Here is a 7,053-nt window from a genome sequence, read left to right as displayed (position 1 = left end):
AACTTTCTTGTATTTCTTTATATGCAATAAAGATTATACTTTTTATTTAAATCATCATGAGTTCTTTATTTGCTCTCTTTCATATGCTTTTATTTATGCTTTATTGTTAGATTAATATTAGGAACAACTTTTATTTTTCGGCGACGCACCATGATCTACGGGTACGGGGCGTGCCGAAGAAAGATAGATATTTTTTTTAAGATTAATCGCATCTATTTAATTAAAAAAGAGATACAACTCTGCTAGTACAAAATTAATTCAAAACTCCTGAGTTCTTTATTTCTTAATTACATCAATTTTAAGATAATTTATTTTTTAAATAAAAAATGCTTCTTTCTTTTATTTTGCAATCTCAACTTAGCCCAAGGTCCCTGAGGATACGATCTCGACTCATCCTACCTACGTAGTGAGTAAAGTTATTTTTGGTACTATCAACGACTACGCATCAAATTTTGGCAACGTTGCCGGGGACCTTGGCACGGTTGAATTAAAAAAAAAAAACCATTGACATTTCATAACACTTAACTAAAATAGTGTAACCCCAAATATAAAAATTTCTAACTTGATTAGACACCTTGTTTCTTTGCATCTCATCTCCATAATTAATCTTAAGGACAATAACCCATTAATCAGATAAGGTGGGGATTTGATCACCCTTCCTTGGCTCACAAATCACTACCTTGTATTTGCATAACCTAGACCTTAATCTAAAATTAATTAGACGTTGACTCCTAAGGATTTCAAGCTCAATAGGATAAGAAAGCCCTAGAGTTGAACCGAGTGCGGATTGGTTAATTGCTCAGTGTCTAAGGCAAGTGGTTAAAGAAAGTGGTTTTCAATTGGTTCCGTTGACTGACCTGGCCAACTCAGTTGGTGTCTAAGGAAAGCAACGAGCAAGGAACCTCCCACATCTTACGCTTACCTGGCCGAGTCAGTTAGTCAGTCTTGAGCTTGGAGTGCTCAAAGGCAGTCTTGGAAGTTAGGAGCTGTCTAGATCTAAGTTAACCTTAGGATAGAGAGTCTATGCTTGTTTAAGTTGATTGCAATTAACATCTAAATATTAACTAATTTCTTTCTTTTCATAGATTTAAGATTCTTAGGTTCTTCTCTTTAGATTTTCTTCATTCTTTTCTCACTTTATTATAAAAATATATATATTATAAATAAAAAAAATTTTTGTGTTTGCTCTATAGTATAATTGTAAGGTGTATGCTTGGCCGTAGATCGTTACGACCAGAAATTCAACCTTTTGATCCAGAAATAGAAGGAACCTTTAGAGCCAACAGACGTAAAAATATGGACCGAAATCAGGAGAATGATCCACCCAAGCAACTGAAGGAGTACTTTACTCCTTCCACATATACCTACTCTCCTTGTATTCAAGTGCCCCCTGTGGAGGCCACTCAATATGAAATTAAGTCCAGTATAATCCAAATATTACCTTCATTTTATGGACTTAGTAATGAGGACCCTTATAAACATCTTGAAGAATTTCTTGAGATATGCTCAACTGTCAAAATTCACAACTTCTCCGATGATGCTCTTAGGTTAAAATTATTCCCTTTCTCACTTAAGGACAAAGCCAAATACTGGCTACATACTTTGGATTCCATGACTATATCAACCTGGGACCAGCTGCAAGGAGAGTTTCTCAAGAAATATTTTTCCATAGGAAAAACTAATCAAATAAGGAAAGCTATAACTAGTTTTTCCCAATTAGATGGAGAAATATTTCATGAAACATGGGAGAGATTAAAGGACCTTATTAAAAAATATCCCCACCATGCTGTACCCAAGTAGCAGTTAATCCAATATTTTTATGATGGACTCTCTGAAAGACATCGACAAATGGTCGATGCATCATGCGGTGGGACATTCATGCTGAAAAGTGAGGATGAGGCATGGCAACTGTTTGAAATTTTAAGTGAAAATTCATTACATCATATGTCTGCCTCTATTAGAGATAAACCCATGTTAAACCCAAAGAGAGGTGGAATATATGAAGTAGGAAATGCCATAGATATCCATCATAAGGTAGATGAACTATTCCAAAAATTAGATCGTCTTCTAAATACTGGACAATCTCCGATTCCACCTAACCCAATCCAAGAAGTTTGTACATTGTGTGCAAGTCCGAACCATTTTGTTAGTGAATGCCCAGCTGCATCTCAATTTCCTGAGTTTATGCACGAGCAGGTTCAGCAAGCTCAAGTCCAACAAGCTCGCAGACCAGGAAACGATCCATATTTGAACACTTATAACCCCAGCTGGAGAAACCATCCAAATTTTTTCTGGAGACCACAACCAGTGATTGGTCCTGCCACACCTCGACCTCAATATCAGGACCCAACATATAGGCATGGATCATACCATCAATTTTAAAATGTTCCTCAACCGTTTACTACTGGTCACAGCTCAGCTTTTGAGAAAAAAGTTTTGAAAGTACTAGAACGATTAGAAGTCAACACTCAGACCCTTAACTCCCACACACAATCCATTGCTAAGCTAGAGATCCAAATAGGTCAACTAGCGACTGCATTCAGTAGGAGGGAAGGAGAAAAATTACCTAGCCAACCCGAGAGCAACCCAAGAGGACAATTTGTGATTGAGAGCTCTAATACCCCAGAAGTTTTTTCTGAACATGCCAAATCAATCATGACTCTGAGAAGTGGGAAGGTCATTGAACACACTAGTAAAACCAATGAGACCGACCCTAAACCTCTAACCGAAGCCAAATCACCCAAGAACAAGGAGGACCTGAAAATAGAGAAGGAACCAACTGCACCGGAATCATCTTACTTGCCTAAAGCCCCATTTTCGGATGCCCTGAAAGCCCCTATTCCTGCAGATAAGAAGGGAGGAAAACTCGATGAGATGTTGGAATTGTTTAAGCAAGTCCAAATTAATCTTTCCCTTCTAGATGCAATCAAATAGGTCCCTACTTATGCCAAATTTTTGAAGGATTTGTGCACCCAAAAATATAAATCTAGATCACAAATCCCAAAGAAAGTATGCCTCACTGAACTGGCTAGTTCTGTCTTCCAGCATGCCACTCCTCCAAAGCTTAAGGACCTAGGAGCCCCCATCATTTTCTGTGTTATAGGAGATTATCACATTAAAAAAGCTCTTCTGGATTTAGGGGCAAGTGTAAATCTTTTACCTAGTTCGGTGTATGAACTTTTTGGATTCGGAGAACTGAAACCCACATTAGTCACACTGCAGTTAGCCGACAGATCAATTAAGGAACCATGTGGAATGCTTGAGGATGTCTTGGTCAAGGTAGATGAGTTTTACTTTCCAGTTGATTTTTTGGTTCTCAACATGGAACTAAGTGGCAACCCCAGACAAATTCCCATTATCTTAGGACAACCCTTCCTAGCTACGGCAAATGCATGCATTAATTGTAGGACAGGAGTCATGGACGTATCGTTTGGGAATAAGAAACTAAGATTGAATATGTTTGGTGCTTTCCAAGGACCATCAATGGATAGTTGCTTCGAAGTAGATACACTAGAAGATATTATAGAAGATGCAACACCCATAATTCTAACACCAGACCCCTTAGATACTTGCTTGGCTCACTTTGGAGTGTATGACTTTGAGAAATATATGAAAGAAGTTAACATCTTGTTGGATACACCACATGATAAAACCACTCCTCCATGGACAATCAAGTATGAGCCATTGCCCACATTAGCCAGTACACCAATAGTCCCATCTTTAGAATCACCACATATGTTAGAATTGAAACCCCTTCCTGCTACGCTCAAGTATGTATTTCTAGGACTCAATGACACCCTCCCGGCAATCATTGCATCAGACTTGACCCCTAATCAGGAAGCACAATTGGTTGGTATTCTGAAGGAACACAAAGAGGCTATCGGTTGGTCCATTGCCGATTTAAAAAAAATTGACCCCTCCATTTGCATGAACCATATTCATTTTGAGGAACATGCCAAACCCCATCAAGATATGCAGAGGAGATTGAACCCAAACATGCGTGAAGTAGTAAAGAAAGAGGTGGTAAAGTAGTTAGATGCTGGAATCATCTACCCCATATCCGATAGTAAATGGGTCAGTCCCACTCAAGTAGTACCTAAGAAATCAGGTATTACTGTGGTTGAGAATGAAGAAGGTGAACTGCTTCCCACTCGCATATCATCTGGATGGCGAGTATGCATATATTATAGAAAACTGAATGTCGTTACTAGGAAAGACCATTTTCCATTGCCCTTCATCGACCAAATCTTAGAACGGTTAGCAGGATAAAGTTTTTTCTATTTTCTTGATGGTTATTCAGGGTACAATCAAGTACCTATATTTCTGGATGACCAAGAAAAGACTACCTTCACCTGCCCCTATGGCACCTTCGCTTTTCGGCGTATGCCGTTCGGGCTTTGCAATGCACCCGCTACATTTCAAAGGTGCATACTGGTCATTTTTTCAGATATGGTGGACAAATATCTTGAAGTTTTTATGGATGATTTTTTTGTATTTGGAACCACCTTTGAGGATTGTCTCCATAATCTTTTCAAAGTTCTTAAACGGTGTATGGAGACAAATCTTGTCCTAAGTTGGGAAAAGAGCCATTTCATGATGCAGAAAGAAATTGTATTAGGACATATTATTTCTAAAAGAGGGATCGAGGTAGATAAAGCCAAATTGAGGTCATTTCAAAACTACCACCCCCTACTTCAGTCCGACAAATACGATCCTTCTTAGGTCATGCCGGATTTTATAGACGCTTCATCAAAGACTTTAGCAAGATTTCAAGACCCTTGTGCAATCTGTTGGCCAAGGATATACCATTTATCTTTGATGAATACTGTTTGAAAGCGTTCAACACATTACGAACAGTCCTGACAACAGCACCCATAATAAAATCCCCTGACTGGTCCATTCCATTTGAGATTATGTGTGATGCCTCTGACTTTGCAATAGGTGCCGTCTTAGGCCAAAAAATTAATAAGGAGCCACATGTGATCTATTATGCTAGCAAGACTCTTTCCAATGCCCAATTAAACTACACCACAACAGAAAAAGAGCTACTAACAGTAGTGTTCGCCCTTAAAAAATTTCGCTCATATCTGTTAGGGTCTAAGATTCTAGTTTACTCTGATCATGCGGCTCTGAAATATCTCCTCTCAAAGAAAGATACTAAACCGCGTTTGATCAGATGGATCCTTCTTTTACAAGAATTTGATCTGGAAATCTGAGATAAGAAGGGTTCTGAGAATGTGGTAGCTGATCACATCTCCAGGATCTTAGTTGAACACATGATAGGCATAGATGAGGTCAAAGAAAAATTTTCTGACGAACAACTTTTCGCAATCTCCTCTAGCCGTCCTCTATGGTTTGTCCATATTGTCAATTACTTGTCAAAAGGACAAGTACCTTCTCACTGGACAAAACAAGAAAAGAATCGATTTTTCTCACAAATTAAACATTATTTCTGGAAAGAACCTGAACTATTCAAATACTGTCCTGACCAAGTTATTCGCTGTTGTGTCTCCGAGAGTGAATTCCAAAGCATTCTCACTTTTTACCATTCTTCAGCATGTGGGGGACATTTTAGTGGAAGAAAAACTGCAGCAAAAGTGCTGCAAAGTGGGTTTTATTGGCCAACACTTTTCAAGAATGCACATGAATTTGGCCGAAGTTGTCTGCGATGTCAGCAAACAAAAAATTTATCCAAGAAGGATATGATGCCGCTGACCCCCATTTTAGTAGTAGAAATCTTCGATGTTTGGGGGATTGATTTCATGGGACCTTTTCCAGCCTCATTTGGATTTGAATATATTCTGGTGGTAGTTGATTACGTATCAAAATAGGTGGAGGCAATAGCTACACGGACTAATGATAATAAAATTGTAACTAGTTTTATCCAACGAAATATCATTAGTCGATTTGGCTTCCCAAGGGTGATCATTAGTGATGGGGGGACTCATTTTACGAATAAACATTTTGAAGCACTTATGAAAAAATATAATATTTCATACAAAGTGGCCACACCATATCACCCCCAAACTAATGGTCAGGTAGAGGTGTCAAATAGGAAGATTAAACATATCCTAGAAAAGACGGTTAGGCCTGATAGAAAGGATTGGTCTCTTTGCTTAGACGATGCATTATGGGCTTACCGTACTGCTTTTAAAACACCCATAGGAATGTCCCCTTATCGACTTGTATTCGGAAAAGCATGTCATATGCCGGTGGAATTGGAACATCGTGCATTTTGGGTCATACGGCAATTTAACTTTGATATGAAAAATGCAAGTTCCAATAGGAGACTTCAATTAAATGAAGTTGAAGAGCTACGCAATGAAGCGTATGAGAGTGTCAGAATTTATAAGGCTCGAACTAAAGCATACCACGATAAATTCATTGCATGAAAAATATTTGAGCCCAATCAAAAAGTTTGGCTCTTCAATTCTAGGTTGCATCTGTTTCCTGAAAAACTTTACTCACGTTGGGACGGACCTTTCATTATAACTTAGGTATTTCCTCATGGAGCTATAGAACTCAAAAATCCTAAACAGGAGAACACTTTTAAAGTGAACGGTCAGCGATTGAAACCTTACATAGATGGAATTAGTGATGGAGAATTAATTGAATCTGTTGATTTAGTGGATCCAAAACCACCATAATACTCAATTCAGTCTGGCTGAAGACGTAAAACTTAGCACTTGTTGGGAGGCAACCCAATGATTTCATATTTTTTTTACTTTACTGCAGCTGCAAAAATTTAGAACAAGAGCCTATTAATCAATGAAGCTATCTTCAACTTCCGAAGCAAAATTATCCCAGGTGCACTCTCTCCTTTTATTTTCTTTGCTTTCTTACTCCATTGAGGACAATGTAGATTAAGTTGGGGGGGGGAGGAAATTAATCAAATCCTCGAGTATGGTCAGAAATAATTAATTTTGTGTATCCAAATTTTATTTTGATTAAGAGTCAATTAGGCATCCTAAACAATGAATGATTAATGGTCAAGATAATTTTAGAGATACTGAAGAATAAATTATTAAGAAAACCCAATGAATGATAGGGTTT

At 38.1% G+C, this 7,053-nt stretch overlaps 1 non-coding gene across 1 annotated transcript; it reads right to left on the bottom strand.

Moving 5' to 3' along the window:
* Positions 1–1,683: 1,683 nt before the first annotated feature.
* Positions 1,684–1,789, bottom strand: LOC140858962 (small nucleolar RNA R71). The gene has a single exon (XR_012142365.1). It is a non-coding gene; the product is annotated as a small nucleolar RNA R71 (small nucleolar RNA).
* Between the last annotated feature and the right edge of the window lie 5,264 nt (positions 1,790–7,053).

Source organism: Elaeis guineensis, chromosome 6 (assembly GCF_000442705.2).
Source record: "Elaeis guineensis isolate ETL-2024a chromosome 6, EG11, whole genome shotgun sequence".
Classification (NCBI taxonomy): domain Eukaryota; kingdom Viridiplantae; phylum Streptophyta; class Magnoliopsida; order Arecales; family Arecaceae; genus Elaeis; species Elaeis guineensis.
The sequence above is the reverse complement of the archived record's forward strand: the minus strand, read 5'-3'. Positions and strand labels throughout refer to the sequence as shown.